This window comes from Ovis canadensis, chromosome 2 (genome assembly GCF_042477335.2).
Source record: "Ovis canadensis isolate MfBH-ARS-UI-01 breed Bighorn chromosome 2, ARS-UI_OviCan_v2, whole genome shotgun sequence".
Taxonomy (NCBI): domain Eukaryota; kingdom Metazoa; phylum Chordata; class Mammalia; order Artiodactyla; family Bovidae; genus Ovis; species Ovis canadensis.
In genome coordinates this window covers 186,733,777-186,746,215 of record NC_091246.1, presented here as the reverse complement: position 1 = coordinate 186,746,215, position 12,439 = coordinate 186,733,777, and positions in this window count along the sequence as shown.

Below are 12,439 nucleotides of genomic sequence, written 5' to 3'. Positions count from 1 at the left end.
CAAGAAATTAAAAGATATTTGCTCCTTGGAAGAAACGCTATGCCAAACTTAGACTGCATGTTAAAAAGCAGACATCACTTTGCCAACAAAGGTCCACATAGACAAAGCTATGGTTTTTCCAGCAGCCATGTACAGATGTGAGAGTTGGACCATAAAGAAAGCTGAGAGCCGAAGACCTGAATGCTTCTAAATTGTGGTACTGGAGAAGACTCTTGAAAGTCCCTTGGACAGCAAGGAGATCAAGCCAGTGAATCCTTAGGGAAATCAACACTGAATATTCATTGGAAGGACTGATGCTGAAGCTGAAGCTCCAGTACTTTGGCCACCTGATGTAAAAGAGCCAACTAATTGGAAAAGACCTTTATGCTGGGAAAGATTGAGGGTAGCACAAGAAGATGGCAACAGAGGTTGAAACAGTTGTATGGCATCACCGACTCAATGGACACAAATTTGAGCCCACTCTGAGACATAATGAAGCACAGGGAAGCCTGGCATGCTGCAGTCCACGGGGTCAGAAAGAGTAGGGTGTGACTTTGTGACACAACATCAGCAATCTCATTTGCCTCCTTGATTCTATCACATCCTTTTTTTGTGATGCTTTCTTCACTTTTTTTATCCTAATGTCTCTAATTTTCAGAATATCAAATTAACATCAAATTACTTCTAGTTTAGCTGAAAATCAGTGTTAGACTCTAAGGCCTTTCCTCATTTTGAAAGATATAATAATAATAATAGAAAAAAGATAAACTTTAAAGTATGTAGCCATGCTGTAAAATTTAATAAATAAATGCCCTTTGGAATTCCCTGCTGATCTAGTGGATAGGACTCTACACTCTCACTGCTGAGGGCCCAGTTTCAATCTCTGGTAGGTCAGGAAACTAAGATCCCACAAGCCATATGAAGTGAATAAGAACAACAAAAAAAAGCCTCTGAGAACCAGAAAACAATGCACAGATCAGAGTGAAAGCCAGGAGCACTCCAGGCTTCAGATTAAGAAGCAGCTGAGATTCTGACTCACATTGGATTACAAGAAATGAACACTTTCCATGATGTTATAAACAGAGCATGATAAAGAATGCTTATAAAAGCAAAAATGCTAAAAAAAAAAAAAAAAAGGTTTCTGCCAACCATTGCTGTCAACACAGCTCACATACCTCTGCCTTCTTCAGAAGTGGCAGGATAGACACACCTGCTGTGTTGGCTATTGGATCAGCAATATTTGCAGTCACCATGGAGTAAGAATTGAGCCACATCCACAAGGTCCAGTTCTCAGCTGGGAGCCCTGGGGAGCTGCATGGAAGCAATTGGAAAACCATAAGGGAGTAAGCATCTTAAGGATAGAGAGAAACAGAGAGAGAGAGACCTTCCCCCAAAGACCAGAAAAACAAAATTCTGAATATTTAAAATACAACTGAACCATAGAAGTTACCAGTAACATCACCATTAGTAATGAATTCCCTTCAGACAAAAGGAAATGAACTAGCAATCAGGCAAAAAAATATTTCAACATGATTATATTCAGATATCTGGTAATGATTAGTAAAAAAATGCTATACATTAAAAAAACTTATGAAATTAAAATGAGTGGAAATGAAGGTTAATGTGTCTACTTTACAACTCAGTATTGCCTCTGCATCAGAAAAATTGAAGTAAATTTAGCAAAATAATAAAATTGCTGTCTTTATCCTAAGACTTTTTACACACTATTTTTGCATAACAATCACTTATTTAATAAATTTAACTCTGCTGTTAAAATCCTTAAACTTTTAATAACAATTTCATATGTTTTTTGAATTTATGGATACTAAGTACTTGGTAAGGCAGATATTATCTCCATTTTATAGAGATGTAATGAAGCAGAGAATTTTAATCAATTGTCACCTAGCTACTGATAGAGTATTACTCAAATTTAGGTCTTCTGATACAAAAGTCTGTTAATTAGCCCCAAAGGCAATTTATTAAATTTATTTGCAATGCCAGTTTCCTCACTTGTAATTTATTAGGAATTTGGAAAAAGGAAATGTCATATTTATAGCACCAAATGGGTCTTCAGTAGATGTTATAATTCTTTTCTTTGTTCCTTCCAGCAACTTTTTACTTCTCTTTGTTTCCCTTATTGACTTCTGCTTCCAAATTGACTGAAAGTCTATACAATTGCAACCAAATTTAAATTTTATTCTTTACCTACTTTACCTATCATTACCAAGTATATATTTATACTACCTGCAATACTAACTTGGTTCCTCATAGCAAATATGTAAAGCAGATAAGGAAGGTGTTTGTATTAATTTTAGCACTTTATTCAGTTAAGAAATTTGAGACTAAAGATTACAGGATTCACAAGCTCACATAACTAAGAGAAAATTGAGCTACAATGTTTGATTTTCTGATTTCAAATCTAGAATTTTTCCAGAAATGTGAGGTTTTCTTATCTGCCTATATACCAATTGTTATTCATTGTTGATTTCAGAACTCCTAAGCAAAATTATGAGGAGTGTATTCTCAGCGTGTAGAATAAATGGCAGTGAATCTGCTCTTATTGTGAGGATGTTGTGGGGCATTGTAAAGGCAAAGGGTTGACCTCAAGGTTTCTGATTGTGTAGCTGTAGAGTAAGGCCAAGAATTTTCATGTTTACAAATTTACAGGTTAAGTTGATGTCGCTGGCCTGGGAATCAGTACATTGCTATTCTAATTTCTTGTCACTCATTGTGTGATCTGCTGAGCAGCAGGTACAATCTACTTTGGGGACTTAGAAATGTAGCACTTCATGCTTGCTTGCTAAGTCGCTTCAGTCGTGTCTGACTCTCTGCGACCCTACAGAATGTAGCCAGCCAGGCTCCTCTGTCCATGAGGATTCGCCAGCAAAAAACACTGGGATGAGTTGAAATGCCCTCCTTTAGGGGAACTTCCTGACCCAGGGATGAATTTGTGTCTCCTGTGGCTCCTGCAATGCAGGCAGATTCTTTACTGCTGAGTCACTGACAAAGCCTGTAGCACTTCATAGTGAAAATGAAAGTGAAAGTCTCAAGTCCTGTCCAACTCTACGACCCCCGGCTGGAGTCCATCTTGACAAAACGATGCACATGCATCATGGAGAGGACCCTAGGATAGGCAGGTGTGGAAAAGAAATGAGATAATTGGCCGGAAGCAAACAAAACCCTTGAAAGACTTCTCCTATATAAATGATTGAATCAATCATGTAACCATTCCTTTATAGCAACCCTCATCACTAGAGAGAATACCCACGCCCAGTCTCTCTGGATGTATTACTGCCTTGCTTCTGTCTTAAATAGTTTCTCTGTCTGCTCTTCCATACGTTGTACTGTATCTTTAATAATAAAACTTTGTCCTCTTATTGCAGTTTTTGCCACCCTGAGAAATTCATTTTTCAAACAGGGTAAGAGCCAAGGCAACTTTGCCTCTGGTTGCTAGCTCCTAGCTGACTAGCAGCTAGAGTTCCTGGTTTTCAATCAGGCTACCAAGGTTCACTTCCTTGGGAGTGAACTAAGATTTCACCTCAAGCTACCACTCACTGCTATCTCTCTGAGATCAGGGCAACATAAAACACACATACTTGGGTATCTTCCTAAACAATTTTAATTTAATTGATCTAGAGTACAGGCTTATGTGCATGCTAAGTTGCTTCAGTTGTGTCTGACTCTGCAACTCTATGGATTGTAGCCCGCCAGGCTTCTCTGTCCATGGGATTCGCCAGGCAAAAATGAGTGGGCTGACATTTCCTTCTCCAGGGGATCATTCCAATCCAGAGATTGAACCCACATATCTTATGTTTCCTGTATGGGCAGGCAGCTTCTTTACTACTGGCAGGCATGAGTAGTTTAAAAGATGTTTCCTAGGTGACTCAGAATTGCAAACAGAATTGTGAGCCACTGGTCTAAAATACACCATTTTCCACACTTACCTTAGGTCAACAAGGGTATGAAATCCTGATAAGAAAGCAAATTCTCAGGTACCTCCCATAAAAATGCTCAGTAAACCAAGGGGGAGCCAAAACTTTATAATATTAAGAATTCTAAGCAATTTTTATGGCCAGATAAGTTTAAGAAACTCCACTCCAAAATTCTACATGTATCCCTAAAATAAATGAACTGTGTGCTGGTAATATTCTTACCTATAGTACCATTTTAAAAGTGTTATAGTCAATATTTCAAATTTCATAGAATATTTTATTTTTTTTATTTTTTTGTATTTTATTTTTTTATTTTTTTATTTTTTAAATTTTAAAATCTTTAATTCTTACATGCATTTCCAAACATGAACCCCCCTCCCACCTCCCTCCCCACAACATCTCTCTGGGTCATCCCCATGCACCAGCCCCAAGCATGCTGCACCCTACGTCAGACAAATATTTTAAATTTCATAGAATACTTTTAAAGGCTATGCTTTTATAAAATGTATAGCTATAGATATGCTCAGAAATAAGCATTATTTTGATGAAATGGAATAATTAATTTTGAAAGTTGGGGAATTGTGTCTCTAGCCCTCACTGTATCTTAAATTCCATATATCAGTGTCAACTATTTATTTAGGATCTTTAGGTATCAGTTTCCTCATTTCTATATAGAAAAGAAGACACTGAATTACTGTGGCTCTAAAAAATATTATCACTTAGTTAATGGTGATAAGATATGTAGCAGCCATCAGGGGGGTAACTGCCAGCCTAGGAATACTGTGTCTTAACATCTGGTGCCTTCTAACCTACCTCCCCAAATGTCTTTATTGATGTACTCAAATCTCAACTCCCCAAAAGACCACCGGTAAAATCTATTATTTGAGCAAACTGAGCAGTAAGTGAGAACATTATCTTGACCAATTCTTAACAGTGTCTCTAAATGGGAAAATTTGGATCTAGAATTCAGGTTTGTAGCTTGGTCTGGGTCATTTTAAGGTGTGTTGAAAGTAGGGACCTGATTGAGATGAGTCAGGGAAAGTACATGACCTAATAATTTTGGATTAATGGGCACGGTAAAATGAAGTGATGGTCTTGAAAGTGAGTCTTGATGAAAAATTGTTTTAATAAATTGTTTAGTTGGTTCACAGGATCATATATTTCCTGGAGCAAGCAGCTAAATTATTTTTGCCTTATCCAGTATCATTTATAACAAAAGCACTACAGTACTTTCTTTCCTAGAATGGTTTAGCTTAATAATAAAAAATACATTGGCTTCAAATCTCAGCATATGGTTAAAATAGAGTTTACTTGTTCTATTGAAGTAATCATCCATGTACTGTTAAGTACCGTCTGGTGAACATGGGCTCCTTTCCCCACATTGTGTGTGTGTCTGTGCTCAGTTGCTCAGTCATACCTAACTCTTTACAACCTCATGGACTGGAGCCTGCCAGGCTCCTCTGTCCATGGAATTTTCCAGGAAAGAATACTGGAGTGGGTTGCCATTTCCTATTCCAGGGGATCTTCCTGACCCAGAGATTGAACCCACATCTCTTGAGTCTCCTGCTTTGGCAGGTGGGTTCTTTTCCACTGTGCCACCTGGGAAGCCCCTCCTTTCTCCATTATTGCACCCTTATTTAACCAGTTACTCTCCACTCTGACTCTGGGATTTCTCTAGCTTGATAATGAAGCCAAATCCAGCATCTGTACCCTGACACTGAGTTAAATCTCAGAGATATAGTTTTAGGTGAGTAGGAAAGAATAATTCTATTGCATTGACAGGCAATAGGGGCAAATGCCTTCAAAACTGTGTGTTTTACCTGGAAGGGGTAAGGGGAAGTTTTATAGTAATGGGTCAAAAGAAGGGTATGATCAGCTCATGGACATTGGTTGGTTGGTGACAAGGTAAGTGGGAGTCAGCATTATCAACAGTCTGATTCAAAGCAGTCTGGGGTCTCCATGCTTATGTGCAGCATACAGTTAACTTCTCCTACATGGTGGAATATCTGTATCTACAAAACAGCTCATATGTTCCTGATGGGGAACCAGGATCCTGCCTCAAGTCTATACTATCATTTCCTTGGACTATTCCTCCCTGTTTGTGCATTCCCTCTCTTCCCTGATTAGCAACTATTTGAACCTGCTCATTGGAACTCAGGGAAGATCATGGAGGCTGAATGAAGCCTATTTCTTGTAATCAAGAAATGGGGGACACAGAAAGGCTTTTGTGCCCAGGAGCCCCACAGGGTGGTTTTGGTGATTGGTTTCAAGGGTTCCCTGAAGCAAGGATCTTTTGCCTCCTCCCACGAGCAGGACTTTCACTAGGGTCATCCCATGATGTTCAGGATCATGGTTATCATAGGTCATTCACGACGTACAGTATTAAATTCCAAAGACTGCTGATGCATTCAACATGGCTAGCAGTCAGTTCTGAGCCAACACTAATGTTATTGGCAGCAGGAGCTCCCTCCCTTAGGCTTGACCTCCAGGATTCTTTGCTAATGATCCTTTGTACAGAGTGCTGAGGCCACCCACGGTGAAGCTGCCTGGTGTGGCATGAACTTTCATTCTGGAAAATAGGAATTTAGAAATATTTCAAATAAGGACAACTGCTGAGTTAGAAAATGGAAACTGAGCTTGTCAGCAACCACTCAAGCTGAGGAAAAGGTCAGACTGGCAGGGGCAGTAAAGAGCACAGAATGAGGCATCTGCAAGGGGAGGGAGAAAGGGAATTAACATAAACATTAAACCTGAGATTCCAGAGAGATGATGAGTCCTTTGTAGTTAAACCTCATTCCCTTCTCAAAACGCCCTTGAGATACACATCCTTATCTGTATTTTACACATATAGAAAAAACTCAACTCAAAAGAAAGATCAGACTTGTCCTGAGTTACAGTGTAATCCTGGACAGAGCCAGGCTGCAAATACAGCAGCAGTCTTTCCTCCCTGCTGTGTTGCTTCTCTGTGCATTATTAGCATTTGAATGTTCATCCCAGAACTTATACTTTGGTGAATTCAGGGCACTAGTCTCCTTTGCAATAAAACAAAAGGACTCAACAAATTTTAACATTTATCTCACAGAAGCCTAAAATATCACTGGAATAATAAACTTGGAATTGTTGATTTCTATCTTGTGGAAAGTTCATCTGAGAATAAGACAAAAAAAGAAAAGCAGAGTTAAGAAATGAAGGGTGCTTTTATCCAAAGTGCATCATTTGTGCCTTGGGTTTAGTTAGTCTAGTTCTAAGACATTTTTAGAACATGAGCTAAATAGATCTTTATTTTTGCTTAATTGTGTTTAAGTTAAATATCTAAAAAAAGTCCTGGCTGATTACAATCATGTAGAAATTATGTTATTTGAAATTATATAAAGATGAAAATTTTTTGTTTAATTTTTTTTTTGCAAATTGTCTAAATTGGTCTGAATATACAATAAAAACAAAACACCTTATGCCAGTTTCAGATTGAATAATTCATTTTAGTGGCATAAGCTTGATGTTACGTCCATCCTCTCATCCAAGCTCAAAACTTCTATTTATCCCTTAAGCCAGAACTCAAGTGCTGTATTTTATTAAAAACATCTCTTGTTTCCCCATAGGGGTATTTTTCTATCTGATCCCTCTCATAATAAACTATGATCAGGATCAGTGTACTTCAGTAATTTAAAAATATTCTATATTTTTAAAAGAATATATGCTTAAAGTAAAATATCTCAAACACAGAAGACCCTACAATTAGTTATAAACCACCACACAGCAAAAATCATACCTTTAACTCTTAAGAAATTGTACTCTTAGGAGCTATTTTGCATATATATATATATATATATATATATATAAGTATTTATTTTTAGGTATGTATTTATTCGGCTGTGCAGGATCTTAGCTGTGGCATAAGGGATTTTTTAATTGCAGAATGTGACACATGGTGCAGTGGTAAAGAATCTGCCTGCCAGTGCAGAAGACGCAGAAGATGTGAGTTCCATCCTTGGTCTGGGAAGATCCCCTGGAGAAGGAAATGGCAACCTACCCCAGTACTCTTTCCTGGGAAATCTCATGGACAAAGGAGACTGACAGACTACAGTTCGTAGAGTCACAAAGAGTTGGACATGACTGAGCAAACAAGCACATGCGACCTCTTAGTTGAGGCATGTGGGATCTAGTTCCTTGACCAGGGATTGAACCTGGACCCTTTGCATTGGAAGCATAGAGTCTTAGTCATTGGACCATCAGGGAAGTCTAGCACCCTGCCCCCCTGCCCCAGATTTCTTTATATATCAATTGGCTCTTCCCTGGTGGCTCAGACGGTAAAAGCCTCTGCCTACAATGCAGGATACCCTGGTTCAATCCCTGGGTTAGGAAGATCCCCTGGAGAAGGAAATGGCAACTTACTCCAGTACTCTTGCCTGGAAAATCCCATGGATGGAGGAGCCTGATAGGTCTAGATTTTGTTATTGTAACACAATGCTACAATGAACATCTTCTTGTGGCAAATCTGTCTGAGGGATCAAAAAAGAAAAGCAGAGCTAACTGTATGGCTTAAGCTCTGAATCACACTACATAGCCTATCTCCAGGACATTTTCAGAACCAGAGCTGATAGTCATTCTTTTTGCTAAGTTCTGTTTAAGTCAGAGGTCAGAAGCTTTGAACGAAACTGGATCAAAGACTACGGTTTACATTTGATGTTAGATATTGTGAAATTGTTCTCCAAAGTGCTTTCACTAATATGTCCTCCTACTAACAGTTAATAAACACTTTTTTTTTTTCCTTTCTAAGTTAATCATTATTATATATCATTATCTTTGGATTATGTTTGCTAATATAATGTGATATGAGTTTTAATTTGCTTCATTCTGTTTATGAATCAGTTTATTCTAATCATGAGTGGATAATTTATATATTTATGCCATATTTGATCTTTAGTTTTAGTAAATCCCTGTATAATTTTTTTCCAGAGAAACAGAGCCAGTATAGTATCTATCTATCTATATCTATTTTATATATATAGAGAGAGGGAGCGAGGAGATATTTAATACTGGAATTGGCTTAAGTGATCATGGAAACTAAGTCCCACAGTCTACTGTCTGCAATAGAAAATCAGGAAAACCAGTGTTATGATTGAATCTTATTCCAAAGGACTGAGAACCAGAGGAATCTATGGTGTGACTCCGAGTGTGAGGGCGAAGGTTTGAGAACCAGGGGTCCATAGGTAAGTTCCGAGTGAAAAGACTGGAGAACCAGAAGCTCCGATGTTCATGGGCAGAAGAAGACAAATCTCCCAGGTCAAGAAAAAAAAAATTCACCCTTCTTTTGTCTTTTTGCTCCATTTCACTCCCAGTTCATCAGATAACACTCATACCCATACAGGTGAAGATACATCTCTCTATTCAACTTACTCAGTCAAATGTTAATCTCTTCCAGAAACACCCACACAAACCCAGACATAATGTTTTACCAGCTAGCTGGGTATTTCTTAAACTGATCCAGTTAACAGATTAAATTAATCATTATATTCCCTCCTCATATCCTTTGCCTATTCTGTTTCCTATCAGGTTTATGGTGTCTTTCTTTCAGATTCTTAATTGCTTATTATGCATTTCTCAGTTTGTCTTTAGCATTTTGATTTCTGATATTCCTTTCTCATGCATATTTTTAAATTTTATATAGTCAAATTTATAAAATGTATTTTGTGAATTCTGGATTCTTTTTATTTAGCAAAAATATTTCTTTTGCAAGATTATTAAAAAAAAAAAAAACCTCTACATTATCCTCCAATTTTATTGTGGGGGAGTATGGTACAAAAAATGTTGTAACAATATAGACTTGTTTATTTTTACTTGGATTATCCATTTTGCAATTACTCTTTTTAGACTAATTCATGGATTTCTTATTGTTTTTAAATGATAGCTTTATTATACATTTAATATATTTTATTAAGTATATTCATAAATTTCATTTATCTATCTGCTGACTTCTGTGCCAACATCAAAAGTTTCTAGCTCTGTGTTTTTGTAGTATGTTTTAATATCTGTAGAAATTTTGTTATTACTTAAGGTTAATATTGATTTATCATGATTTATCATTATCAGTATTATTTTTATCATTACTATTCATGACTACTGTTACATACTTTTATACATAAATGTTGGCATCAAGTTGTGAAAAACTTAAATAATCTGCCAGGAGGTTTTTTTTAGATTCCCTTAAATTTCAGAATAATTTTGAAGGAATTGGAATGTTTATAACATTTATCTTTATTAACTAACAACAGATTATTTAGGTATCTTATTTTATCTCCCTTTGTAAATATGGTAAATTAACAGCGGTCACAAAATCTTTGTAGCTTCTCCCATCAAGAGAGAGAATCTATTTTACAGAACATTGACTCTAGACTGGCCTTACAACTTGAGTTTATGAGGGAGGAAAAAGCCTTTTCTGCTATTCTCTTATATTTGGCACCTTGAACCTACAAGTTAAAATGACAGACAAATTAACAGGAGAAATGTCTATTTGTATGTACACATAAGTCGACAAAGAGGTAGCTAGCTTGTTAAACCATCTATCTATCTATATAAAACAATATATAACTATATATATGTGTGTGTATATATATATATCAGTTAAGCTATATATCTAAGAGATATATAAGTCAAAGGCTTATATATCTACCTTAGTAGGGGAAAAGAGGGAGAAGAAATGGCTTGTATGGGAAAAGCAAATAGGTTTCTTTAGGAAGAAAAATTTTTAGTAGAATGGAAGGCAAGAAAGTTGTAATAATATTAGTCTACACAGATATGAGTGGCCATTTTCAGTACTATACAACTCCTCCAGAGAGGGCATTTTCGGTAGATTTGCTTCTCTCCTGTCTTTTGTGTGTAGAAATCATGCCAAAGAGGGAATTAATGGTTACTGTCATTTCTCAGAAATTTCTGCTGTTAGATAGGAAAAGCCCTGAGAAGACTTCTTCCTGCATCTGTTGAATCTCAAATGTCTTCAGCTTAACATAATTTTTATTCCAATTTTCTCAGGTTCCAAGTGATTTAGGACTAAACAAACCTTGTGGTTTATGACTTTACAGTTCTGGTACGCACCTGCCATGACATGAATAAACCTGGGCTTGTTTCTGAAATGATGAAAAACCATGTAGAGATAAAATCAAGGAAAACACTGGGACATGGGACAAAGCATTGTTCCAGCAGAACATGGCCCAGACTGCCAACCAACAGAAACAAGGGTGACTATGTTATCATTGTTTTAAGCCACTAAGTTTTTAGGTGGTTAATATATGTAATGAGCTGATGAGTTCTTAAAGTGTCTTCCTATGGGTCCCGGACTTTTCTTTTTACATTTGTTTCAATAATTTATTTGCATATGTTTACCACTGTAAAAAAAATCTCTATTTCCAAGAAGTTGTTTATAAGCATGAAAGTTGAAGACATTAATTTTGTACCTATACTAATGAATTTATTAAGAGTTTTAATAGAATTTCAGTTTAAATACATGGTATAACTAGGTATATTATCTCTTCATCATTAAACAGGGTAATTTTTCTTCTTCCTTAACAAACACATCTTATACACATACATGTTTCTCTTGTGTATTTATTTTGACTAGTATTTCTGAATACTGGAATAGTATTCAGAATAGTGATGCTAGTAATACATATCCTTTATATTTTCTAAATGTAAGAATAAATTTTTCCATGTTCCACTATCAAACATTATCTGAAAGTATCCATCAATTACATTTTTATTTGAAGTTAGGTGATTTTAATCAAAACTATATTTTAAATTTTATCATGCATCTTCTGGCCATCAATTTAGCATTCACATGTTTTTATACTAGTTATATGTGTATGTTTTTTACAGTAATTGTACACTATGTGGTATTGTTTTATACTAGTATATGTTTCATACTAAGCTATAAGCAAATATTTTTAATATTGAATCAGTCTTTATTCTGAAAACAAACTCCAGTTTTCTATGGTATTTCCTAATTTAGTCTCTTTGCTCAAGTCCTATTTTATTTGAGACTTTTAAATCAATATTTTTAAATGAGTTTTCTTTCTTCATACTGACATTTCTGGGTTTGATATCAAGGATATGTTTGATTTTTAAAAATAGTTCTGAACTTTTCCTTTGCTCTCAGTGCTCTGGACAAGTTTAAATGGCATAGCCGTGATCAATTTCTGGAAATATTGATAAAACTCACCACTAATAACCTCTGGTTCTTGGCCTTTTGTGCAGATTAGAGATGCAATGATGAGGAGGCTGTTTTCTTCTTGAACTTGTTTAGTTTCTCTCATGCTATTGGTTTGCTTATGTTTCCTATCTGTTCATGTGTTGATTTTAGCAATTTGCATTTTCAAAAACCCCATTTATTAAATTCAGCTTTCAAACTGGCTTGAAGAAAGTGATGAATTGTTTAATTCATTTAATTTCCTCTGTATCTTTGGTTCTTTACCATTTCCTCTCTAATCTTTTGTGTCTAAGGCTTTCCTCCTTATCTTTTCCTAATCAGGCTAGAT